This window comes from Tamandua tetradactyla, chromosome 3 (genome assembly GCF_023851605.1).
Source record: "Tamandua tetradactyla isolate mTamTet1 chromosome 3, mTamTet1.pri, whole genome shotgun sequence".
Taxonomy (NCBI): domain Eukaryota; kingdom Metazoa; phylum Chordata; class Mammalia; order Pilosa; family Myrmecophagidae; genus Tamandua; species Tamandua tetradactyla.
In genome coordinates this window covers 212,722,903-212,749,685 of record NC_135329.1, presented here as the reverse complement: position 1 = coordinate 212,749,685, position 26,783 = coordinate 212,722,903, and the positions used below count along the sequence as shown (strand labels likewise).

Below are 26,783 nucleotides of genomic sequence, written 5' to 3'. Positions count from 1 at the left end.
ACAAATACTGGGACAATGTGGGGGCCTTTTTACTTGCAGATACACCTTACTTGAGTGAAAAGTGTTTCCATTTGCGGCCACAAGATTGAGAAACAAAAAACTCAATGTAACTGGCAAAAATCTATCTTCCATTAAAAAAAATCAATACTTAAAAAATTCGATCACTTCCAATCATCGCCAGGTCACCATGGAATGCCGCCCCGTAAGGCTACCGTGAGACCAGCACGAGACTGGCACACAGGAACACTCCCTTGCTCCCTCCTCTCCGGAGAGACAGCGGCCCTGAGCGGAGGGGCAGCTCCCGAGGGGTGGGCAGGAGGCGGACACTCCGTGAGCCGGGGGGGGAGGGGGGGGAGCGGAAGTGGTAAATGCGCCCCACTTCCGGAAGAGTCCGGCCCATCCCCTGTCCGACCCCCACTCGGAGGAGAATAAGGAAATGCGTTCCCACGCACTGTGAGAGAAGGGGCAGCTCCTGAGGCCGCGCCCGGGGTGGGCACGAGGCAGACACGCCGTGAGCCAGGGGGAAGCGGAAGTGGCAAATGCGCCCCACTTCCGGAAGAGTCCGGCCCATCCCCTGCCCGACCCCCACTCGGAGGAGAATAAGGAAATGCGTTCCCACGCACTCTGAGAGAAGGGGCAGCTCCTGAGGCCGCGCCCGGGGTGGGCACGAGGCAGACACGCCGTGAGCCAGGGGGAAGCGGAAGTGGCAAATGCGCCCCACTTCCGGAAGTCAGCCCCGTCCCCGTCTGACCCCCAATCGGAGGAGAATAAGGAAATGCGTTCCCACGCGCTGGCTTAAATGCAAGATTTAGATTTTAAAATAAAACACATCCAGCGACTGTAGACAGACAGCTCTGGACCGTCAATAGAACCCCAGCTCCGCCTGCCTTCGTCACCATGGGTCAGCGAGGCCACACGGCGGGTGTCGGGGCAATTCCCAGCTGTCAGGAGAAGACGGCCTCACTTCTCACCGCTCACCTGCTACCTACTCAAAATCATATTCTGTCATCTGAATGCAAATCCCAAAGTTACAAATAAATCTTCATGAACTCCAAGGTAGACAATACAATGTAAGAAGGAGTGAAAAACACTAGTAATTAGCCTTTACGGAACAGAGCTCAGGAAGCGGCCAGAGGGAGTAGCAGCCCTAGGGGTGCTGGTTAAAGCAGAGGTGCAGGGACAGGGGACCTGAGGACAGCCAGGGGAGGGGGTGACCAGAGGGGCAGGAAACGCCAAGGAGACCAGCTACTGAACACGGAAAAATCAAACAGAAACAGTAGTGCTTACTCTCTTGGATTGCCAACCAAAATATCTGAAGTAGAAAGAAAACCATCAAACAAAATCCCCACTGTCAAAACATTTGGGTCCACACAGCCCACTCACACTGTATTTAATACTGACAAAAGCTGGACTACAGGAAATCTAAACAATCACAAGTAGATTCAAGTAGAACCTTCAATTTAGCCCACTAAGATCTATCAAGTCCAACAAACATGTGACAGTGCACTGCCGTTACAGATACGCCTAAGAAACCGGCCAGGAGAGAAGCGAGCAGAAAGATTCCTGGGGTTTGGAAAGTTCATCTTTTAAGACGAGCAACGAGGAAAAGTCAAACTCACAGACCTGGGTAATCAATTTATGGGTGTAAGTGGTTTTCCTTGTTTATCTGTATTTTTCTTTTACAATAACTAATCTCATCAGTTTTAATAGACTTTTTTTTGGGAGGGGGGTGGTGGTGCATGGTCCTGGAATCAAACCCAGGTCTCCCACATGGAAGGCGAGCATTCTACCACTGAACCACCTGTGCACCGAGCTTTAATAGACTTTTAAAATATACAATTAAATAAACGTAAATGGGGGCTGAACCCTGACCTCAGAGGAACACGCAGCTGACCTTGTGATTCCAAGTAACAAAACAAGAGCCACATTCAAAATACAGCATTTTATATTTGGTTCACAATACTCAATTAAAGGGCTTTGTGCACTGACACGAAACCACAGCACCCATCCGCCTCGACGCTGCTGGGAGTATGTAAGCCACAGGTGAGCACCTGAGCTCAGGTACGGGGCCTGCCCAGCTGCAGGTGCTCTGAGGCTGGACACCTGCACCATGAGCAAGGGCTGCTGGATGTCCACACCCACGGCAGTGTAAAAAACCACACTCGGCACAGAAGCAAAAGTCACCGTACCTTACCCCCATAAATTCCCCACAGCACAGGGGTGGCAGGCAGCTGCTCTAGGGGTGCACAGGCCACATGTGGAGGCAGGAGGGGTGCATCGACCGTGCGCCCACACCGGGAAGACCCCCCCACCACCACCACAGGCCCGCGAGCTGCTGCTTCCAGCCCCACTGCTGCCTCTGGGGCCTGCGGGGGCCCAAGGCTCTGGGAGCCCCTTATCCCACAAGCGGAGCCCACAGAGCTGCAGGACAGGGCAAGGAGCCAGACTGCCACGGGGGCTGCCAGTCCCCCACCCAGCCCCCGGCCCTCAGTGTCCCCTGGGGTCACAACACCTACTTGCGCTCTTCTCACTGTCCAGACAAACAGCCTGCCTGCTCTCCCGAGGTGAGAGAGAAATGCACTGGGGCTTGCCAAAGGAGATAAAGACCTGAATCTTCATGGGTCCTAGGAGAGCTTTTTTTTTTTAAGAAAATTAATTTATTCATAATCTTGCAAGAACGGGCACCCAGCTGAACACAGAATGGTGGCTGGTCCACCAAACTATAGACTGCAGACATTGCATTACACCGGTGCCTAATTCACAGATCCCCCCGTTTCTCCACTGATTGGCCACTCCAGGAATTACAGCCTATCCGGGCGATATAACTAATTTGAAGGCCTAGGAGAGCTTCTTACAAGTTTGCCCCAGACATTCCCCCAGGTCCTGTCCTGTTCTTTCAAGAGACACAGCGACAGAGACACCGAAGCTTGTCTCAGAGCAAGGCTGCCTTTCCCAGTGCAAGTGCTTCTCTGCTGTGGGGAGGCCCTGGTCCCTGGTCCCTGGTCCCCTCGCTCCGGCCCCCAGGCTGCAGCCAAGCCCTCTGCCCTGCCTCTCCAGACTTCGGACCCCAAGGGACACTCAAGATCAGCCCTGGCGCTGGCAGATGGGAGAGGGACAGAGAGCTGCAGAAGGAACAAGAAAAACAAAATCAAAACAAACCAGCTGTTTATTTTCACTTTTACTCTAGGGAGATGGTTTCACTTGTGACTCATACTCTCTGGAAGTTCGTCTGAACTTCAAATTCTCGGCATTCTGAGCTTGATAAGGACGCAGACTGAAGGCCTCGATTTGGAACTGTCTACAAGCCCATCAGTCAGTTTTCAGAAACGTCTGTTTTCAGAAATATTCTTCCACAGAACTACAATTCTTCCACAAATGTAAAGCTCCTCTTGTGCTCCAATACGAAAGCCAGAAATCTCTGTTTTGGGAAAACCCTCTTGGAGTAGACAGCGAAAGCACGCTGATGGTGTGTGCATATCTCAATAAAACCGTGTTTAAAAAGAAAAAGTACACCGAGGTTAGGGGCAGGGAAGATGCTACATGCCTGATTCTCAACTGCTTAACTGTCTCCATAGATTAAACATACAGGGTGGGGCAAGATGCAGTTGAAGACGTGGCCCAGGAAATAATGAAATCCTAGGAACTCCAAATTATAAAGTCCGTCCTTCCTTTTGTCTTACTGGCATCACCACCCCAGCCTTCCCCTTCCCCTTACCTAAGGTCAAGTAACAAAAGCCAACTGACAGTGTTTTGCAAAATGGTTGAAAAATTATATCCTGTCCTTCAGCATTTTCCTGCAGCATCTCAAGACTTTAACTGCAGGGTACGCTGATGGCTACAGAGGACGTTAACCTTTGGATTCTAGCAATTATCAGGTGCAATGGGGTTAAGATCTACCAGTGTGGCCACTTATTATGCCCCATTTCTGCTGAGCGTGGACCCAGCATTTCTACGTGGACATTCAGGAAAGCACTGAAGTCTCATAGGACGCTCCTCACTCTCATTTCCCACCAAAAACGAGCATTAGGAAAGAAAACACATAGGACTCCAGATTAAGTATAAGAGCAAATTTCAACTTAAACTAATAAACTGATCTAGTAAAATGCCAATTTCATTAGCAAACCTGCGGGGGGGCTTGCTCCATTTTGTTCTGCCCCTCCTCCATGACGGGCGACACACTTTCCCGGATCCAGACTCTGGAACGCATTTAAGGAACGTACAGGTTCTAAAAAGTTCTTTACAAAACACAAATCAAATCTCTCGGCAATACTGGTAAGTGGTGCAGCGCCTCCGTCTCAGCAACCAAAAAGACGCTTCCCCGGCAGACTGCACACGGCGGCGGTGACGTCACAGCACCTGCACGCACAGGTGGCAGCCCCGCAACACCACGAGAAGTATGCTGGGGAAACAGCACCAAGCCTCACACCTGTGCTTTACGCCTGACCCTGGAGACACTGCAGGCTGCTGCCCGAGCACCTGCTGCCCACTGTGCTCTGCTCGCGGTGCCCAAGCAGAGCACCTGCTGCCCACTGTGCTCTGCTCGCGGTGCCCAAGCGGAGGCGTGGGGCCCCCGGACTCCACAGCTATGCCCTGTCCTCACTCCCTGAGACGTTCCTCCCGATGAAATCTTGCCGTTACAGCATGCTCTCAGCAAATCTGAGGAAGGTGTTTAGAGGAACAAAGCGTGGGGGAGGAATCCTAGGGGGAGCATGTTACAGAATAAAAGGCAGACCTCGAGATTCCCATTTGGGAGTCCTGACTGATGCTTACCTGTCACCAGTCTCGCCAGGTGCCCCAGGTGAGTGTGACCAGGGGGCTGAGGCTTATGCAGGCAAGGAATCTGCCACTGGCCGGTGTGACCTCAAGTTAGCTGGACTCTCCAGCCGCACTCAGGACCCAGGAGGGCCAGGAGGCCTGGCTTGGACTGACATCTGGGGTTGCTTCCATAAACTCAGAGACCCAGCTCCCTCATCACTAACACAGAAGCATTTACCTCTCACGGACTGAAGGGCTTCAAGGCAATGACGCTGCAGAGGGTCTGACCTGGTGGGGCAAAGTAGGCATGCCCCTCACTGCCTTGGGCTGGGGGTAGGGGACGCAGCAGGATGGCATCTGATGCTCGTGCCCCCCAGGTAGCCCTGTGAATGGAGGAGGCTGTGTGCAAGGCAGACACACGGACAGGCACTGCCCAGCTTCACAGCCGGTGTTAGGCCACACAACACCCTGACGCCGCCGCCGAGGTGATGCCACAATCGCAAAGCTAGTTCAGAGCACCCATCACTCCCGGGGGAGTGGACAGCGTCACCAGGGTTGGGCTTCACCCAGGCCAGGTCACATGACACTGGACCACTGGTCTATTTACATTACATGGAGTCACCCGCGGTCAGAGGTGGCTGAACCACAAGAGCTTCTCCACTGAGAAAGAAATTTAAGCAAGTGGCTGACTGCTGATTTCAGAAATTCTGCAGAGTCTAAAATAATCCTGAAACTACCTGCAGTCACTCTATCTCAGCAAAAAACCACAGAATCAAAGGATCAGAGCAGAAGCACAGCAAACAGAGAGCCTTGGAAGAGCTTGGCCCATGCGGCCACAGTCCCACCTTCCCCACCCCTGGGAGCCTGGCTGAGGGCGGGGAGCCCCGGCCCAGTGCCCACCCTGCCACCCACCCCCAGCGTGCCCAGGCCCGTCCTGCCCACTCAGAGCCTCCACCAAGGGCCTGCCAGACTCCTCATTAGAGCAGGGGCTGAAATTTCATTTCTCCATATTAAGGCAGCCATCACTCTGCCGGCTGGCGCCCTCCCCTCTTTATTTCCTCTTGCAGATCACCAGCCAAGCACAGTGCAGCCGCAACAGACAGAGTTGCTGGGGCCTGGGCACTGGGAAGCTCCCTGCAAACCCGTGCAGCTCCAGGGGCCACAGATGCGCGCTGCAGACAAACCCAGGGAAATTATGCACAAGGGTGATGAAGGAACCCGAAACTGCAGGAGGTTTTAAAATTGTCCCTATTTCTTTGGAAACCTTAAATTTCACCAAGATTTCTTGAAATGAAGAACATGCTTTATAACAACAGAACAGTGAAGGGGCACTGAGCGGTTGGTATACAGCATTCCAAAAGACCTGGGGTGTAAAGTGAAGCAGCAAAGGAAAGGAAGCGCCTGCCCCAGTGCAGAGAGCAGGGCCCTGGGAGCCGGCGGCGGCTGTGCCCGCTCATCTCAGGCAGGGATGAAACGGACGTCTTGATAACATAAAATCCATTTACATTTACATACCACGGGAAAAGAGCCCTGCTGCAGGCTGGTTAATGCGTGACAGTGCGATTCCTTTCCCACAGGGGCATGGCAGACACTCACGGGCAGGGTTTTCGAGGAATGATTTCATTTATTTGAAAATCCTTGAATTCCTATACATGGAATAAAGCATAACCCCTTGGGACACCAGGTGTGCTTTAGCCTTCCTTGGAGGTTCAGGTTGCTTTGATGTGGCCTCAAAGATCTGCGCAAACAGGAGAGGGCCTCTGACAGCACCCCCGCCTCCAAATCACAAGAGGAGGGGGACATGTACTGGTCATCAGCCCTTCCCAGCACCACCCCCTGCCCCGGGCAGACACAGCCACACTAAGACTCACCCCCCAGGTACCCACTCCTAGAGCCCAGTGTGCCTCGGAATCCTTCGCAACACTGCCACACGTGACCAGTGCCTTCTCTCATCCTCAGGAAGCCCCACGGAATGGCGCAGCCAGCCGGGGGCACTCGGGCAGCCCACAGTACTGCGGCACTGTCCTTACTGGTGTCCCTACCTGCTTCGTGGCACACGTGGGGACACTCGGCTCCTGTACCAGGACCCCACGTGAGGAGCAGTGTAAGGGACACCTGAGAAGGGGGGTGGGAATGGAAAGGAGGAAAGTGTCCCTTCCCCACTCCCCATGGAAACAGATGCTGGTGCACACCCTGAAGGGAACAGGGCCTTGGCCCGGCAGGGCCATCCCTGCTGCCCGAGCCGATGCTGTTATGTCCTGGGCTTCCTTCAGGGCATGTACTGCTCGGCCGACGAGGCCCCAAAATATTCTACTCGTGACGGTCACAACTGTCCTGAGGCCGCTCCCTTGATTTCCTTGTGGTAAAGCAGTGGAAATGAAGACTTCCCTCGCCAGCTCTTCTGGAGCAGGCTGGGAGCTAGACACAGCTGGGTCCTAGATTCTGGAAGGCTAGGGCAGAGAAGCAACAGGACGCGGCGTCTGTGCCCACACAGACGGGGCATCCATCGGACGTCCATCTGGGCCCTCTTTCGGCCCTGAGATCCCCTCGAGAAACCCAGGGGTGCTCAGACAGACCTTCTGCTGCCCATTGGCTGTCCTGGTAAAACACACCCTGCTGTGTCCTTGTCTCCCTGGGGCCTCACTGCCACAAGAGAACACTTCCAACGCACGCAGCAGTTACAGGAAGAATACAGAGCCCCACAGAGCACCCATGCCCCTCCAGGTACCCAGGCGCACTTTTTTGCCCTCCCATCCATCTGTCCATCTACTTACCTATTTCCTAAATCACCCCCAGTTCTCATGCTCAAAGCTCAACAGATTGGAGATGGCCGAGACCCCTCCACTGCGAGACTCACAGAAAAGCCGGGACCTCGTGAGGCTTTGCGGATCCAAGTCCGCGCACAGAGAAGGGCTGACGGACCACCCTGTTAAAGCACCAACGGTGAATCAAAATCAGACTCCGGGCTTGTGCTTCCACATTATGTGAACCCCCAAGGAGCAGCAGGCAGCTGGAATGTGGCTGTTTGCTTTGGGGAGAGTAGTTTTGTGGCTCAAAAGGACAAACTTTGGGCAGAAGTGCTCCAGGGTTTTAAAAAGGGGAAATTCTCAAGTGCCAAGGGATCCCATTTAACCTGCTGGGAAGACAAAGGGGTCACAAACTTTTACAGACAAAAAGTGCACTTTCAACTTTAAACACATTCCAGGCTTGTGAGCGGCGAGGCTATGAAGACTCAGTCCCCGTGTCCACGCTGAACCGACACCCCCACAGATGTGGCCCCAGGGGCTGACGTCTAACTTACCCCGCAGGTCCTTCCCCACCCATCAGCTCTGGACTCACCGCCTGAGGCCAAGTTACCAGCCAGGTTTGGGACCAAGACCAGCCTGACAGCCCTCGCCCCAGACTTCCCACCCGCCCCCAAGCTGAGGAAAGACGAGGGGGGGGCACAGGGCAGGCCCATGAGCTGGAGGCTTCGGGACCCCTCCCCCACCAGACTTCTCTCTCTTCCGTCCCCATCTACCCACCCCCCCTGCGCGGGCCAGGGCCAGGCTGGGGCCTACGTGCCCCGTGGTCCAGGCCGACACTGTCTCCCCCCAGACTACCGAGCAGTCATCTTAAGGCCACCTTCAGAAACCCACCCATCTGTGCTCCACGGAGGGACCAGGGGAGCTTCAAACAACCCACTGCAGGGCTTTTACAGGCTCAGCAGGTGGGCGACCCAGACTGCAGGAGGATTTGCTGCTAGGTCTAGGCCAACTAAGTAAGCAGAAACTACAAAATTATGTTCTCACGGACGGTGGGGATGGTGGGACAACACTGCACACATAATGGGCACCACTGGATGACCAAAAGTGCTTACGGTGGGAAGTCTCATGTTACCTCAGTAAACATTTTTTTTAATATAGAACTATTAAACATTACCACCAAGTAAACCCCTGATACTGTCTGAAACATCAGAGACTCCCAAGTCAACAGGCCAAGCCCTTGATCTTGAGGATTGCCCTGGTGCAGCTTGTGTATGTAGCAGAGCTTAGCCTACCTACAGGCATGCCTGAAACTTACTTCTGGAGAACCTATGTTGTTGCTCAGATGTGGCCTCACTCTCTCTAAGCCCAACTCTGCAAGTGAAATCATTGCCCTCCCCCTGACGTGGGACATGACATCCAAGGGTGAAAGTCTCCCTGGCAGCATGGGAGAGGACTCCCAGGGATGAGCCTGGCCTGGCACTGTGGGATCAACAATACTGTCTTGACCAAAAGGGGGAAGAGAAGTTTAACAAATAAGTTATCAGTGACTGAGAGTTCAAATGGAGATGGCAGGCTACTCTGGAGGTCACACTTATCACACTTCATTAAGTTATTGCCACCTATCACAACTTGCCAAACCCCAACCAAAACCATTCCTGCCAATCCTAAAGTAGACCTGGGACATTATATAAGATTCTACATGCACTTGGGTAACTTTCCAGAAACCTACAACCACCAGATGGATCCCTGGACCAGCTAAGTCCTGAAATGCAAAGGGGCCAGCCTCTCCGGAACATCAACTAGTTCCATCCCCCTATTCCATATCATCAGCAGCCCTTTCCAACATGAAAAAGTTGGAATGGGCATAGTACAAATAGCCCTAAAGATTGGGAGAAAGATCAAAGAAGATGGTGGAGTTATACAGAGAAGGTAGGGTTTAACAAATGAGTAAAACTGCTGAATCATTAAATTGATATTTCTTTTAGTCTCCAGTGTCTTGGAGCAGCTGGAAGTAAAAATCTAAAATTGTGGAATTGTAAACCCACGCCAAACTCTGCAATCTGTTCTATGACCAATTTTTGCGGTGTGCTGTGAAATCTGCTTTTTCCTATATGTTACTTTCCTCCATTAAAAAAAAAGTAGAAACAAAAACAAAACCACAGAAGTCAACAACATAAAGAGTGAACCGTAATGTAAACTATGGACGTTAGCTAATAATATAATTATAATATTGTTTCATCGATTTTCACAAGTGGACTGCACAAAGGCAAAATATTAATAGGGTAAACCGGTGGGGGAGGTGAGGTAGTATATGGGAACTCTCTACTTTCCATGCACGTTTTCTGTAAACCTACTACTGCTCAAAAAATAGTAATAATAAACTCTATTGAGAAAAAAAACTAAGGGCAGCAATAGCAAAATAAATTCAGACTGGTGTGGCTAATAATTGTGAGACTGTCTGGACGACACCGAGACCCAGCCCTAAGGTCCTGTCCTCTCTCCCAGCGCCTCTAAGAGCAGCTCCACGCTGCAATCCTAGACCAAGGTCAGAATCCCACATCTTACAGGACTCAAGAGTATAAACAAGTTTTAGGGATCCCTTAAAACATTTTAACACCCAAAATGAATTTGGGTGTTATGAATGAATTTGCAGCATCCTTGAAAATTAAAGTGGCGAAACAAAGACACTTTATGAAAGGGGTGAGCCATAAATTGTGGGCTGAGTTCACAGCCACTCTCCTGGGATGCAGAGGCAGAGACATGCGATTTATTTGAGTGTTTTCCTACTTAAGTCCGAGTGCATGCTAACGCGGTGAGACGTGATTTCCTACACGCAGCTTAGACGCTGGGGATCTGCAAGAGACATTTTCTCTGTGGACATAAAGACGAGGCTGAAACCAGCAGGAAAGTTTACCCTCGTAAAAAAATAAATGCTGAAGAAAAGACAAGACGAATATTTACAAGTTTTGGTAAATTTCTGTCAGTCCTGTGCTGACTATAATTGGGTCTAACAGTTTTAATTCCGTAAGAATGGCAAACATGGTCAGTAATATTTTTAATCCGTAGTGCGATTAATGTTTGTACGAAGGGATGGCTTGATAACAGGGGGAGGAGTATCCAAGTGATTCCTGCAGAAGGGGCAGTCACGCCCTGCCGCCCCTAAATTTTGGCCAAAACAACTGTCTGGGGAGCTGGCCTGGAGGCCCCGAGTCACTCCTTCCTGAGGGCACGTGCCAGGGCACAGGGCACAGCACAGCCCACGTGGCAGCAGCCACGCCCGCCCACCCACACCACTGGAGTAACGTCCTCTGAACTAAAGCCCCAGGAGGCGCAGAGTGGAGGGGCCAGGAGGTGTATGAACTGCTGCCCAAGGGCTGCGTCCCAAATCACAGGCACTTCCCTAACCTTTCGCGGAAATACCTGGCTCAAGTCCTTACTTTGAAAGGAACACCTGGGTGTCACCCTCACCTGCAAAATCGGAAGGCTGCCTTACCTGAGGACCCAGGAACTCTACTCTCAGGGAGACACCAGGAGAGCTGAAAGCAGGACTCGGACGTCCGGGCACCCACATTCATGGTAGCATTATTCACAACTGCTGAAAGGCGGAAGCAACCCACGTGTCCATCGCCAGGTGGACGGACGAACAGAATGTGACCCGTCCACGCAATGGAAATTATTCGTCGTGAAAAGGAGGAGGCACCGACGCACGCTGCGACCAGGGTGGACCATGAGAACATTCTGCCGAGAGAGAGAAGCCAGACCCTACTGTATGACCCCAGACACCGGCTGCATGAAACATCCCAGAATAGGCAAGTGCACAGAGACACCAAGTTAGAGGTGACCAGGGAGGCGGGAAGGGGCAGGGATGGTTTGACGGGTGCAGAATTTCTGTTTGGAGGATGGAAAGTTTGGGTGGCACATCACGTGAGAATGTAATTTAACACCACTGAATTGCACTCTGTGTGTGTGTGTGTGTGTGTGTGTGTGTGTGTGTGTGTGTATTTTTACCACAATCTTAAAAGTACGTTAAAAAAAGAAAAAACAGCGCAAGAAGGCTTTGTTTGATCCCTCCCCTCCATTCTAGAACCTCTGCGGGCACCCTTCTGTGCAGACCCCCTGCCCGCTGGTGCTTCTCTCAGGGGAAAGGGCTGGTCAAGAGCAGTTTCAGAGATCTGGTCCTTTGCACAGCGTCATGATAGCCTTGGCCCAAAATAATCCTTGACTTAATATAGATAAAAGCAAACCAAAGCAAAAAAAGCCGGGATATTTCTCTTTCTAGCTTCACTGCCCAGTGAGAGGGACCAGCCAGTGCAGTGGCCGCCTCACTGACCGGGCCGGGGTGAGGCTGAGGACAGGGGTCGTTTTGCGAGTTAGCATGATTAACCTCCCAGGCCCATAAATCTGCGGCCTGTGTACAGGAAATGGGCAGTGATTTCGTGGTGCCACTACCAATTTTGTGACTGCTTACAAGATTAAAATAAATACTGCACATTCAGTCTTAATGGCCATAAATCCAATCACCCTTATGGGAGTGGCTCTGCTGAGCCTGCCGATGGACATGGGCACATCCCTCCACGCCCCACGTCCAGGGAGCTGACACCCGGGCTGGACGGTGCAGAACCTGCAGCGTCTGCCTGCATCTCAATATCCACTGTGAATGCCAGGCTCCGTATGGGCCTTGGGTCCCTGCTGTCACTGACATTCGGGGTAAGCAAGGGTAGTAAAGAAAATTTGATAATAAAACAACTGTCCGAGCTTCCTCGTGGACAGGGCAGAGCTGGTCGTGGCATCCCCCAGCCCAAGCAACCTCCTTCTCAGTTCGCCATCACGCACAGAGGCTCTGACCCCGAGGGATGGGGGAGGGGGTAAGAACCACAGGCCTGACACCACCAGCTCACGACCCAGCTCCATGGCACGGTGTCTCCAAGAATCCTCGCGATCGACCCCTCAGCAAGTGCCATGAGAAGGGCAGCCCTACCTGGGCCAGGTGCCCGAGCGGTCCTATGTGCACGGGCCATCTCACACACACAGGTATGTGACAACCCTGTGTGCACAGATGTATGGAGGGTCCCACACAGACACGGGAATGATCCTATGTGTACAGACACGGGAACAGTCTATGGGTGTATATGTGAACACCTTACGTGCACACACGCATGACCAGTCCCAGGTGGACAGACGTCCAACACGTACAGACACACGGAGTCTCCGTGCCACCCGCCTGACCTCATGACCCTCTTCTTGTCTCACTCCTTGCACCCGGCACGGCACACCCCCTTCACTGCTGGGGTCCTGGGTGGGTAGACTCGCACCCAGGCCCTGCTGCAGGGCACAGGGCTCACCTGTGCACTTCATCCCAGGTACAAACCATGCATGGAACAGAATCGGGCTGTGCAGGGAATAGCGCCCTTTGCATTAAGTAACAATACCAGGCGAGAGAGCACGCATCACCCAAGCCCGCGGTGGTCTGGGGTACCCCTCCGACAACTGGAAGGAAGCTGTGCAACAGGGTCCAGACACCCCAACAGGGGCTATGGCTTGAGGAGTGGGAAGCCGGGGAATTTCCCTTCTCTTCTTTACCTACCTCTGTCCTGTTTTATTTCTTTCCCAGGGGCACATACTATTTTTATAAGAAGAAGAGGCAACAGAGACAGTTTCTCAGACAGAAGCAGTTTCTGCACATGCTTCTGGGGATCAGGACGGGCTGACTCAGCCACGTGCTGCCCGAGGCTGCGGGCTGTAAGGCTTCACAGCCCAGCCCTGACGGGGCCCGCCACACACAATGCAGGAGAAAGCAGGGCAGAGGCTCCCATTGTTTCTGTGCTACTGGTTCACACTAAGAACCTCAGAGACTCTCAGCTGGTTCTGAAATCACAAGGGCCCTTTAAGAGTGAATAACAGACAGATGATGGTTTACGTGCTCCCCAGCCACGAGGCGCTCCTCGCCATCCCCAGGCACCTGCCGCTCTCCCACCCAGGAAGCCGAGTCCGGTGGTTCTGGGCAGGGCCGTGTGGGCTGAACCAGGAAGAAGCCTGAGTTCACCAGCATCCTGGGGCCGCGTACTCTCTAGAATCTATGAAGTAGTCGGCGGGGCCCCACGTGTACACACAAGCAAGGTGAGTGGAGCAGGGCAACCAATGTCCCCGAGAGGAGAGAAGCTGTGCAAAAAGGAGCTTCCTTTGAATTCTTGATTTCTTTGCATCACTGATCTTCAGGATAAATGAATGGTAACCGATACCACCTCCAAATTCAGACAGACGGTGATTTCTAGGTGAGCTTTTAGACAATGCTCCTGGCCTGCTTTCCAAAAATTAGGGATGACATTCCAGCTTCCCTGTTTTCGCAAAAATCAGAAAGCCATTAACTACCGCGTGCCAGAACCTTCCCACAGAGGAACCGAGTCTACTTCCTGCAAACAGGAACATTTCTGCACGTGATTAGAGCTAATACAAACGAGGTCCCCAATAAAGCTTCTATTTAACGACTACATCCTCCTATTCAAATGGCAAGATTTTGTCTAGGCCCCCTTGCAGGCTGAGACCCCTAGACCCACTGAACAGGGTCTAGCGCAAGGACACGATCCTTGGGGCAGCCCACATCCAGGGACTGAAGGTGACAAGGTGACAGGTATAAAGCAGGTGACAGGTGTAAAGCAGGGCCTCTCGTCTTCAGCAAGACTGCCAGGGGCTCCAAAGCCTTGCGGAAACTGCGGGCAGCGCTCACCCCCTGCCCTGTCCTGCCCACTACACTGGCCCGAGGGCAGGGGGCTCCAGCGCACTCCCCAGGGAATGTCCCCACCTAAAGGGGACTTGCTGCCACCATATGCAGAGCTCCACAGCCAGGCTCTAGGCAGGTGGGCACTGGAACGTGGCCACTTTCCAGCCCAGCCCGGCCAAAGCCCAGCCATGGGCAGGCAGCTGGCAACTTCCTCCTGTTGGGGCCCCTCCTCGGTGCAGCCAGGGCCATGCCCCCTGGCCTGCTTGCTCGCCCGTTTGGTCACTCCCCATTTGCACAGCCAGGCATTGTGCCAAGCACTAGTGAGACCCCAGTGGTCAGCACCAACCTGGTCCCCCACCCCGAGAAGCATCTGTCCAGAGTCCACAAAAGGCTGGTGCTGCAGGCTGTGCAGCCCGGGAAGGGAGGTGGGAGAGACTGCAGATCAGGACGGCTTCTTGGGAGAGTGGGCGTCCAGAAGCGAGGATGAGAAGGAGCAGCCCTGGGAGGGGCAGGTGGGTCAGAGCACACTACCCGGGTTTACCGCAAGGCCAGAGGAAGTCGCCAGAGGCTTTGAGGGTGAGAGGAGATGTCCTGAGCGCCACGGTGTGCTGGGGCAGGCCCAGGATGGGGAGGGCAAGGGGCAAACAGGGTCCTGGTGCTGGCCAAGGGAGAGCAGACAGGACGTGGCTGGGGTAGGGGAAGCAGAGAAGGAGGAAGGCAGAGTGCAGGCGCATGGAGGAAGAGGAGGTGCAGACACAGCTGCAGATGGCCCAGGTGTGGATGGCAGGTGCCAGGCTCTGATGGGGTCAAGGCCAGAGGCACAGGGAGGGGTTGTGCCCACATGGAGGTGCCAGCAGCACATGCCTGGGGACCATCCAATTCCCACGCTAGGGGCCTCTTTCTAGAGTTTCCTTGCCAGGAGGGCCTCTTGGTTTTTGTCTTTGGACACCTGAAAGCTTTTCTACAAAAGCCCCTCAAATAGCCAAAATCAACCTCGACGTCTACATCTGGTGTCTGAACTGACACTATTTAATCAATTTGCATCCTCTTAAGAAAGCTCTACGATTTGTGGGGCCAAGGTCTGTCATGACATGCCCGTTCCTCTTTAAGGTTTCCTCTTACACTGCATGTTTGTTTCTACTGGGAAATTCAGTTTTGTGCTACTGTCTTGCCTCCAAGTTCCCTGCCCTGGCATGCTGTCGCCACCATCTCCTGGAGTCTCCCCATCCAGTGCCTTATCCCACCGGGTGGACGGGGTGGGGGTGACGACAGGGGCTCGAATGTCTCTGGCCCTCCACCCCAGAGCCCTGGCATCCCGCACTGAGCCCCGAACAGCCCGAGCTCACAGCCTCATTGGAGAACCCCGCAGCAAGTGACTTCCCACAAGGCGTCTGGCATACCTAAAATAGCCGGGAATCGGTGCCAAAGCCTCAGGCCCAGAACCAGAAAGCGTTTAGATGGCTCAATTTGGAACTCTGAAAATAAAACCACTGATTTGAACTTCTCTAAACCAATACTGTGGCTGGGTTGGCGCAAAACAAAACAAAACAAAACAAAAGATCCTGAGAAAAGGAAACACAGTGACTTCACCCAAAGACATTTAAAGAATAACAAAGCTGAAAGCAAATGTGCCCACTGCCAGCAGACCTGAGCCCACCGTCAGCACACCTAAGCCCACCACCAGCACACCTAAGCCCACTGCCAGCAGCCCTGAGCCCACCGCCAGCAGCTCTGAGCCCACCATCAGCACACCTGAGCCGACCACCAGCACACCTGAGCCCACCGCCAGCAGCTCTGAGCCCACCACCAGCAGCCCTGAGCCCACCACCAGCAGCCCTGAGCTCACCGCCAGCACACCTGAGCCCACCGCCAGCAGCCCTGAGCCCACCGCCAGCACACCTGAGCCCACTCCCAGCAGCCCTGAGCCCACTCCCAGCACATTAATGGGACAAGGTGGGGAGGGGACTTAGGCCCCATCACTGGTAGAAGTGGCCGGTGCAGCACTACACTGAGAACCATGGGGGCAAGCCCAGGAGCTGCTAGTAGCCCTGGCATTTGCTATAAGACCACCTCAGCAGATGCATGCAAGCCTTAAATGCATTTACCATCAGAGAAAACTAGTCCAGGAAAAAGAAATAGAAGCAATTGTAAAGATATTGCAAATTCCACTAAAGGTCTTTAAAGTGCTAAAAACAGTACAGAAAGCCAAGTATCCAGCTTGCTCACTTAGCTCATGTAACTCCTGGGAAGAGGTGCAAAGTGCCAGCCCACTGCCTGCCCCAACCTCCCACTGGGCTGAGAAACGACCTGCCACACCCTCTGCACCTGAATAGGACAGCGGCCAGCACGCGGCACTGTCTCCCTTTGGCTTCTGAAGGCACCAGTTTCCTGCACGAGCTGCTCTGCCCGCTGCTCTCTCCATGAGCCAAAAAGGTACATTCTCAGGCTTTACTGCAGTCCCCTCTGGACTGCTCATCCACGTAGGAACGGAGATGGCACTTGCGATTCTGAGAGCCCGTGCAGTGCAGTGGTGGCCGTGCAGGGACTGTGTGCCCATGGGACCTGCACTTACCCTGGTGCCCAGGCCCACCTCAGGGCGGTGGGCAGCAAGGAGAGCCTGGGCATCAGCTGAGCTGGTGGTCTCTGCAGAGGGTGGCATGGCGGGCGGCTAAGAGGAGAACTCCTGGAGCTCCTGCCTGGGCACCCCTGGGGCTCCTGAATGCCCCTGGGCCTCCATTTCCTGCCTATCAAACGGGACTAATTCAGATAACAATAACCCTATTGATCACAGACAGCGATCCATCTCCCAGGGTGGGTGATGGAATCAACTGCACGAACGGGTGCCAAGAGCTTCTGCAGCAGTTCTCGGAATGCACAGCAACTTGAGGGCGTGGCTGCCGTCTGCCTTAAGGGGAGAGCCGTGGAGCCGGTTTTAAAATCGACACCCATCAGGTGGGTTTCTCACAGTTTGGCGGCAGGGGTCCTGGACTGAGGGGACCCAGCCCCAGCCCCGCCATCTACTCCCTCTGCCTCCCTGTCACCCAAGCGCCCCCCAAGCTCCTGCGCGACACATGCCCAGGCTCTCGAAGTCCCCTCCCTTAGAAACAGGCAATGACTTTGGTTCCAGCAGCATTGCCGCCTCCCCTCAAAACAGGCGGGAGACAGGGGGCGCGAACTCAACGTGATAGAATTTCAACGTGAGGACAGTTCCCAGCTCCCCACCACCAGAAATGAGGGCCCGGAGTTTGACATGGCAGGGGTCTGTCCAGAAAGCAGTGTGATCTGCGGGGCCAACGCAGGGCCCGGGGGAGGCGGGAAGTTGCGGAAGTGTGTCTGAGGCAGACGGGCTGGCGACCTGAAAAGCAGCTGAGCTGCCGGGACCCCTCTGCCACCTTCTGGAAGCATAGGAGGGGCACTCCCGGGGGAGGAGAGCGAAGGGGGTCTCCGCCATACACGACAAATGCACACGCGGGCCCCAAAACACCAGAGGTACCACAGGGACCCGGACCCTTGAAATACTGACTGCTGAGCTGGTCTATATTGAAAAGGAAATGCAGCCACAACCTCCTGCAGTGTGGAAAGTTAGCTGCCTTGAGAATCTGAATTCAATGGCAGACACCCGGATTCGCGTGCTGAGAATAAGGTCCTCCTTTAGAGCTGGACTCCACACCTTCCTCAGACAAACAAGGAAACGGAGGCCAGCCCGCGTTGTTCCCAGCCATCATGGGATGTTACTCCATCCCATCTCGAACCTTCAAGTGGAGAGGGAGGGAACCTGACTCTCGGGTGGAAAGTGGGCTGCTCACTGGTCTATTCCCACTCGGGCCAGGCACACCCCAACCCACAATCAAATCCCGGTGACTAGAAAATTCTTATTGTGGGAAGCAAAGAACTGCCAATCTAGAGATCACGTCTTCCTAAACCTTGGACAAGGATATATAAAAATGCCTTGGAATAAAATCCATCACTAGCCACCCAAACCTGCAGAGGGGCTCGTTATCAAGCCCACCTGACCTTCCCTCACCGTGGGCCTCACTTCTCCCCACCCCCAGCCCCCCACTCCTGGATGCAAAGGACCGAGTCTGGATTAGTGTGGAGATGTCAGCTCTACTGAGGAGAAATCTGCAAACTTCCCAGAAAGGGCTCTGGAGCTAAATATTTTTACTTTGATGTTCTGTAATGAAAAAGAGCAACTAGTGCTAACAGTAGAGCGTAAATGGTTGCTTTTCAAGTTCGAAAACAAATGATACAAGTCCTATTTAAGGGAGGAAACTTAAACAGGGGGACCTCCTGGGGACCCCGTGTCAAGTGGGACAATCAAAACCAGAAGAGCAGGGAGGGCATGGGTTAGGGTTCCCTGCGAGAAGTGGCTGAAAGGACCGCAGGCGCCTGTGAGATGGCCACTGGAAGACAGATTCACACCACTCAACATGCCCAACTGAGGATACAGGGCAGGGCAAGCAACACCGCACAGTTGCTGAATGAATGAATGAATGAATGAATATATGAATGACTGAATCAACAAATGAATGCTCCAAGGCAAGACAGAACGCGGCCCGCTTGAGCAGGAAGGGGATTTGATTTCCTGCCAGGAACTCTTCTGCCTTTAACAAGGGGTGAGTTCTCCAGTAAAAGCAGCATACAAGGTGGGATCATGGGCCAGAATCAGACAAAAGGGAATCCCGTCTGCGCCGTGATTCTAGACCCACTTCCCCAACCTCAGCCAAACCCTCAGAACCTGCACAGGCCTGGCACACTCGCTCCTCTGGGGCATCTAGAGGTTCCAATCCCAGGAAAATGACCAGCCATGCCTGTGCCGGTGGAGACCCCAAGGCAAGATGCCCCGGATCAGCCTGGCCTTGGCTGCCTAATGAGTCATTAAAACACTGCCACAGCGCGATGGCTGCTCCATCAGAGGGCTCGCTCCCTAATCTCTGGAACTGCTAACTCCGAAAAGGGGTACCGACAAGTTATCACACCCCCTGATGCAGCTCTAACAACTCAAGCAGAAAGAGATGGCAAATGGTGACCTCGCTCACAGAAGACTAAACCCATGAATCTGCACGTTTCTTTTCACCAACAGCTTGCCATCTGTGGTTCAGGAAAGGGATAGACGGGTACACACGTGGTCTAGGAATCACTAGGATTCCCTCCTTTCTGGATGCACAGCGCTGAACCCAACAAAGGAATACAGCGAGAGCTGCTGCAAAACATACAGTGCCTCTCGTACCAAGAATGGCTGCCAAGTTCCAAATTCTAGAAGGGAAACCTTGGAGAAACCAGCTCTCTCCATCGTTATGCTGAGATGGGATTTCCTAGGCCGTGATTATTTTTAGCCAACCGGAGAGAAAGAATCTGGGGACGTGCTGGGTCACTGGGCCACAGTGGATGGCGGCTCCAGCAAGCCCTGCCCGGGGGCCGGCACCTTCTTACAGAAAGGGGCACTGGCAAGGCAGGCTCTTAACCTCAGCACATGCACCTCTCGACCTCTGAGCTGCTTCACCTACCCGGTAAGCTGTTCATAAATCTTAAAATAAATACATTTCAGAAAAACAGAGACAAGTACATTGTAAAACCCAACAGAACCCAAAATAAGTACTTCTTTCCAAGGGGTCACATTCTTCCCCTTTCCACCTTAAGGGAAAGGAATCAGTTTGTAGTTTTCAGATTTTCTCCACACACAAAGCCGCTCTCCGAGCCGTCCAGGGCAGCAGAGGCAGCAGACAGAGAATTCACCCTGCTGCCCCAAGCCACACGTGCTCACAGGCAGGCCAGCACAAACACGTGTGCACACACACACACCCGATCCCCTCACAACCAGCCCAGGACGGAGGAGCTCCTGTTAACCCCCGTCTTACAGAGGAGGAAGCTGAGACACGGAGCTGAAACAACTGGTCAAGGTCACACACCTAGAAAGTGGCAAAACCAGGAGTCTGGCTGCAGAGGCCACATCCTCAGGCAACAAGTGACGTGGGCTGTCCGGAATGAAGACAAATTATGGCCCCCTTGGCAGAAGACACGGCTCACAATTTATCACCACCACGCCTATATCACAACAAACAAACAAAAACAAGAGTGCAGGACCACAGCGTGCAGCTAGCAAACTAAAGGAGACCCTGTAAGGGACATGGCTTAATAGAAACCCCTGCAGAACAAAACAGATTTCACCAATACGATAATTCTTCATTTATTAACTCATTAATGGCCTGCTATGCTGAACTGAACCTGTTATGCACCCCCAGAAAAGCCAGGCTTCTTTAATCCAATCTTGTGGGTACAGACCTACTCTGGTGGGGCCTTCTGATTAGGGTGTTTCCATGGAGATGTGACCACGCCCATTGACAGTGGTTCTTACCCTGCTTACTGGTGTCCTTTAAGAGAGGGATATTTTGAGAACAGCTGTTTGAGGATGCAGATAGATGCTAAGCTAAGAAATGAAATCCAGAGTTTGCCCAGGAGAAGCTAAGAAAGGGCCCACAGATGCTTCGAGAGAGAAAGCCACTGGAATGAGAAGGGACAGCAATGCACGGGGAGCACGGACCAGCAGATGCCAGCCACGTGCCTTCTCGGCTGGCAGAGGTGCTCCAGATGCCAGTGGCCTTTCCTCCAAGACGGTATCTTCTTATAGGTGCCTTAATGTGGACACTTCCATGGCCTTAGAATTGTAACTTGCAACTTAACAAATCCCTTCTATAAAAGCCAATCCATTTCCGGTATATCGCATTCCAGCTGCTTTAGCAAACAAACACCTACCTTTAGAAGTAAATTAACACATCAGAACCTTCAGGCCATGTTACTAGGTAAGCACTGGGCCATGCTAATGACATGTAAAAGCTAGCAATTATAGTCAACTATATTATACTTTTAGGTCCTGTTGCATTCAACATTTACTCCTGTTTCATTAACTTGAGATCAAAGCCTTCAACCTCTAACAGGTCTTTAATAAAAATGAACTCTTTCCTAAGTGTCTGTCCATGTGGCTGTCTTGGGGGAAGGGGACGGACGAGGTAGTTAACTAGTGGGGACTGGAAATGGACTTTGGACAAAAGCACTAGGTTTGAAATCTATATCTGTAGTCACTTCTGTCAGGCAGAGCTTCAGTGCGTGCTTTCTACCTGGCAGGGACATCAAAGGGCTGCGGAGAGTATTAAAGGAACTAAACTTCTCAAAGACACAAGCACACCGCCCAGCTGACAGGAGGACAAGAGAAGCACAGCAGCTGCAGCCTCGGCTGCGGCACAGGTGCACAGGTGCACAGGTATCCTCTGTGCTGCTCATAGCCCAGGTGAACCAGTACATAGTAGAGCGAGATTTGGAGGCTGGGACGCCAAGGCACTCTCATCCCACCAAGCCACGCACTGAGGCAGCGACTGGCATCAGAGCTGTCCCCCGAGCTGAACGGGGCAATAGGAATGCTCCCCGAAGACAGAGCCGCACGCCAGCATGGGCCAAAACAGACGTCACAAAGACACAGGCCCTGGAGAAGTCACCTGCGCCTCAGTGCCCCTCTCCAGGCCTCCAAGAGGCCACGGGACAGCTGGAGTGCTTCCCTTCCCGATCACAGCTCCAGGAGTCCATGGCCCCCCCCCACCCAGCACTTCTCTCACTGTCAGGTCAAAGCTTCATATCCCACCCAAAGGTGACCATTTCTTAACCTCTGGGCCGTTTCCACAGACAGAGAAGAGCGCACCTCATCTTATTTGACTACATATGGAATTTCCAACACCCCTGTCTTCGGTGGGGTCTCGGGAAGTGGCGTCAGGAGCCACCCTGCCCAGTGGTCTCTTGGGTGCAGTCACTTCTCAGTACTACTGATGGACAAGGCTACATGTGACCTTAAAGGGTTAAGCTGCAGTGCGTTTATCCAGAGTAAGGAATATTCCGTGTACAAGAAAGAGTCAGAAGAGGGCTTGTAGCGACACAGGCCCAGCGGGCGATTTGGACCCCCACACGAGGGAGATGGGCATTTTAGGTGCACGGACGCTCCAGTGAAGTGCCCGTCATCCTGAGAAACATGGGCTCGCTTCTCAGGGGACCCCGAGTCATCCCCACCAGGGTTGTTCACCAGATGAAGGAGGGTTTAAGGAGCAGGATTTACTCTAAATTTCAGGCAAAGAAAGCCCTCCACTGCCTTCTCTGGCTACCATTCCTCCAGATGAAACAAACAGCAGGGGTGATGCGAGGCCAGAACATGGTACCGAGATGAGTTTTCTAAATACACACATATTTGGTTTGTGTTAGCAATGATATGAGTCCATTTGCTACAAAGTAAGAGTTCCTCTTCCAGCTACATGGATTTAGGAGGGTAGGGGAGAGTAAACCAAAGGAACAAAAGCTAACTCTGTTCTCCGCATTTCTAATTTTGAGGTCTCATCGCCGGCAATGTAAAAAGGAGCAGTGACTGAAGGGTAGGAGAAGAGGCAGGGTGGAGTGAGGAAAAGCAAACACAAGGTCAATTTATGCAATTTATACTTTTAGCTTGAGGGGGTAAGAAATGCACCCTGGCTGATGCACATCTCACAGTAACTGCAAATGTAAGCATATCCCACAGATCTGACTTTCCATTTTTGGGTCTTTTTCAACGCATAACACAGGCACAAGGGTGGGCCCTGCAGGTTGGCACCTGCATTTGCACAATCATTGATTGCCCGTGCCCTCCTGAGCAGATAGTAAGGCACCTATTTAAATAAATGAGGCAGTAGCAGCCAGGTGGTTAAGTGACTTGGGAGCGGCTGCCTTGGAATCAAGGTTTGGGAGCCAAGACCCGCTTCACTCAAGACTCCCCCACAAACAGGAGCCCTCCTCCTTCCTGCTGCCACCGTCTAACCCATGGGCCTGAGACCCACTTTCCAGTGCGGGTGCGAGAAGAGGCAGGAAAGGCTGTTAAGAGTCAGGTTAAGGTCACACCCAGACACCACCGGCCACGATACTGCCACAGGGCCCAATGGCATCCCAAGGGACTCTCGCCGGGCGCTCAGCATGCTGCCTGCGGGTGGCAGCTGCTGGGGGCGGTGAGGCTGGCGGCAGCACTTTTGAGCTGGCAGGTGGAACTCCTACAAAGTCTCAAATTCGCCAGGAAAAAAACAGGAACCACAGGTGGGGCTGGGTTGGGGGTAGGGAAAGCCACATCCTGGGAGAAAAACAAGACACAAAAACCATCAATATCCTAGATTCTGAAAAAGACTTTAGACCCAAAGAGCTAGGCTGGGACTTTAAGACACCCCCGAGAACCAACACTGCATGGCCACCAATACAGCACACGACATCAAAACACTCTTGGCCAGCACGTGCCAGGCTCAGGAGGCAGCCTGTCGCTGTGCATGGCTCAGGCTGGGAGAAATTACGTCCAAATTTGGGGTCAAAATCCCATTCCCTCTAAGTTTCACTAATTAAGGGCTACCAGCTGGGTCCCTCTTATGTCTGCTTCTCAAATATCGAGGGGCCAAGCGCTCATTCTCCCAGACTCATCCAAATTAAAAATCCCCGGTGTCTTCCAGGAACTCTGCCTCGAGAGTCTTCCAGGCACCAAGGAAAGAAAGCAGGTGAGGCGTCCACACTTACAGCCAAGAAAGACTGTGGTCTGGGAAATGAAGTCACTGGCAGAATGAGAGCTCCAGATACTTGGAATTTTTGATGAGTGGAGTGAGAGCAAAGGAGGCAAAGCCAGCCCTGGCCCAGCGCCATCCGCTCGGTGAGGAGCTGTGCCCACATCTAGGACAGGAGAGCAGCACGGCACAAAGAGGCATCCCCGACCCCAAACCCTTGTTCCACCTACCTCACAGACCAAACAGTAACTGATTTTGTTCTTCTTTTAAAGCATTTGCTGGTTGGGACACAAGGACAAAAGCTGTACAAATACCCATCCTTCCCTCCCGCTGGCCCCTCCCCATCCCCCGGAGCAGACAGGAGCCACATCAGAAAGGCTGGTGGCATTGTTTAGAGTCGGTCCTCAAGGGTCTGATGCCAGTGTGCCCTGGAAAGAAGCCCTTGCAGTGGCAGGCCCAGAGGGAACACAAGATTTCCTCGGACAACAATCTCGAACAGATGAACACCCTCCTCAAATGAATCCGTGACCCACCCGTCCCAAGAGAGAGGCCCCTGGAGGAAGGCAAGGCCCTGTGTGCTGCCCAGACCAACTGGTACAGGAGACCACATCAGAAATAAGATTCGATATTCTGTAACTTTTCCCAACCAAAGGAATGTGCAGCAAATGAACCTTCCTTCTCCCTTCCACTCCCAACAACCACTTCTGGGAATTATCTTCATTTGATAAGGAAAAGCCAAAAAGATCCCTGGACAAAAACTTTCACTGGTACATCCTGGTACTGAATGAGTGACCAGTGTTCTCCTACCCTCTAACTGAGGGGAAGAGGGGGCAGAGGGGAGGACAATGACAACTCTGGTCTGCTTTCTAAGTCTTCAGATCTATCGGTGATGCCAGAATTGAAAACCAACTTTGAAAATGAAGATAACAGGGACTACAGGAATAAAAGGCCCAAGACCCATCTTTGAATTAAAGCCCGCCAGGTAAACTGAACTGTACCGACGTTTTGCGAGCGGCAGGCACATCGGTCTGAGTGTGAACACCTGCACGGACTACAGGAGCCAGGGAAAGCCAGAATGCCTCCAGCTGCTGGCCCATCACAGCAGCCTCAGACGTGGGCTGGCCAGAAAGTAAACCCAAACCACTGTGAGTAGGGGGGGTGTCCCGCAAAGTGATGCCAAGACCTGTCTCCCACTTCTGCTCATCTGGTGACCTTAACACACATTTGAGTCTTAATCACCTGGTGATGACACCAAAGCTGTGAGGTGTCATAAATGTGGGACTGTCCTTAACAAATAAAAACTTTCTCCCTTTTTTCATTATTTTATTCATTGTGACATCATTTTAGTAACTTCAATTCTCTACCATCTAAATAAAAATTGATCGTCTATAGAGAATTCCTATACCCTCCTCCAAAGAAAACCTTATTCCAGAAAAATATATTTTTCAAAGAGAAAAGAACCTCATTGTGGAAACAGTAACATCCGTTTTTGTGCTCAATGTTATTAGCATGATTATATAGATCTGGGGTACAAGAATGAATTCTTAGGAGCTAACTATAGAAATCCCTGCTAGTGGAGCACCCCCTCTTTTCTACTTGTAAACTCCTACTGGTCCTGCAAGACCCAGCTCATTTTACCCCACTGTGAGGCCCTCATTAACTCCTTCCTCTACTCAAGGACATTTGCTGGCTCTTCTGCACCCAGCCCTCCTCCTACCCCCCAGTCCTCTCATTATTCCCACAAACATTTACTCAAGTCTGTGCACCAAGTACTGTGCCCTTTTCCCTGCATGCGACAGGAGTGATACAGGCTTCATGCCCAGGAGAGACTCACTAACTGCTAGAACGGGCAGACAGGGAATGAAGTTGTCACTGCACGCTGAGATCATTGCACGAAGGGAAGGGCGCTGTGCCGAGAAATGCAGTCATCCCTTCCCCAAAGCATCCCACCAGGTTCTGATTCACTGCAACTCCTCCAACTCCCCAGCAGGCGACGATCTCTGAGGACAGAAGCTCTGCCTTGCTTCTTCATAAATGCAGAATGCAGCAAAGACACTTAAATGTTTGTCAATGCAATCATAACACAACAAAACAAAAATTGTACCAGTGAGCTTCCAAACACAAAGTGTTTGTCAATTGTAAACCAAAGAGATCGCTGTAACAGGCCTCTGCTAAAATGTCAGCACCCAATTTGCAAATATGCTTTTCAACATTCTTCTGGCTGCAGGATATTCTATTCCACATTGCCATAAAGACACAAACAACTGACTTATGCTGAAGTGAGGAAACAAGTAGGAGGTGCGGTCTGAGGCTCCCAGAGCTTGCTTAGCAGGCTCCCTGGCCTCGGGACAAGTCACCCTTAATGCCCGGGGAAGCAGGGCTGCTTCCAAAGAGCAATCCAAGGCCTGTGATGCAAACAAAGGGATTCTACTAAATTGCTTGAGTCACTTATTAAAAAGCAAGTGAACTCTATCTAGGAATACTCATTTCTAATTCCAAAACACTGCGTATGTGATCAGTTAAAAATGTTTCATTTCTAAGAAACTTGATGCATTCTTTTCAGTAACAAATTAAACTCCAAAATAAAACCCAGAAGTTTTTTTCCAGTAGTTTTATTTCATTTAACTAGACTTTTCTCACTCTCATCACTGAAGGACTTTTTTTTAAAACTGTAAAACAGTCTATCACCCTACGCTAATTGAATGATACAAATCAAGGGAATCAGAAATTAAAGGGCAAAGCCTCTAATAAAATATGCTGTCAAAAATTAGTTGCAAATTACTCATTTAAAAAGCTGACCCCAGTCAGCGATCAATGAATCACTTTATTGCTGTAATCAATTCTTCCAGACAGCAAAGAGGCCCCTAAGGACCCACGGAGGTCTGACCAGCCTGCTGGGCTGCCTCAGCCCAGTGCCCGCTTCCGGGGGGTGCCAGCAGGCTGGCTGGGATGGCACCGCCTGCCACGAGGGGTGCACAACCGAAAGGAGCACCCCACAGCATTCATTCTTCACTTAAT

The 26,783-nt window shown here is 52.3% G+C and overlaps 1 protein-coding gene and 1 long non-coding RNA gene across 8 annotated transcripts in view; one reads left to right on the top strand and one right to left on the bottom strand.

Moving 5' to 3' along the window:
- AGAP1 (ArfGAP with GTPase domain, ankyrin repeat and PH domain 1) overlaps positions 1–26,783 on the bottom strand; it is a 636,823-nt gene that overhangs the window by 418,290 nt on the left and 191,750 nt on the right. The window lies entirely within an intron of this gene.
- Positions 400–3,349, top strand: LOC143678294 (uncharacterized). The gene is made up of 3 exons (XR_013173142.1): positions 400–1,056; positions 1,519–1,644; positions 3,188–3,349. It is a non-coding gene; the product is annotated as an uncharacterized LOC143678294 (long non-coding RNA).